Source organism: Notothenia coriiceps, unplaced genomic scaffold (genome assembly GCF_000735185.1).
Source record: "Notothenia coriiceps isolate Sejong01 unplaced genomic scaffold, NC01 NC01_scaffold00008957, whole genome shotgun sequence".
Taxonomy (NCBI): Eukaryota; Metazoa; Chordata; class Actinopteri; order Perciformes; family Nototheniidae; genus Notothenia; species Notothenia coriiceps.
Genome location: NW_011341658.1, coordinates 357,362 through 357,842, shown reverse-complemented (window position 1 = coordinate 357,842; position 481 = coordinate 357,362). Strand labels below are relative to the sequence as shown.

The 481-nt window shown below is 43.2% G+C and overlaps 1 protein-coding gene across 1 annotated transcript in view; it reads left to right on the top strand.

Moving 5' to 3' along the window:
* Positions 1–481, top strand: part of dpp9 (dipeptidyl-peptidase 9) — a 14,850-nt gene extending 14,369 nt beyond the window's left edge. The window contains exon 19 of the mRNA XM_010770458.1: positions 1–481. This exon is cut by the window's left edge and continues 335 nt beyond it. The gene's annotated coding sequence lies outside the window, so the exon portion shown is untranslated.

The window sequence follows — 481 nt, the reverse complement described above, 5'->3', positions numbered from 1 at the left end:
CCCCCCCCCTTCTGCTCTGTGTACAGTCTGGGGTATGGTTTACGAGCACAGAGAAGTGGTGCCTCACCCTGAAAGCTGAACAAAGACAAGGACACATGGAGAAATGTTTGCAGGCTGTGTCACATTGACTCATCGCTCACCCACGTCCTCATCTCTGCAACCATTAAGGGTTTTTGCCAAATGTTAAAGTGTTGCCCCCCCCCCTCCCCGCTCCACTTGTTTTATTCACTTGAGTCAGTGGTAGGAACGGGGTTACAGTTCACAGATAAAAAAGGAAATCTATACACGCAGACATGAGCTCACACACTAAACGTAATGTGAAATACAGTACAAGCACACACGTAGAATTGCAATATCCATACATACTGTGAGTCCGAACCTTGCAATTTGTGTAACCATGAAGTAAAAGCGAGACTCTTCCTCTATCCACTTGTTTTAAGTGTGTGTGTTGTTTAAAATAAAAATATTTTATGAATTTTTA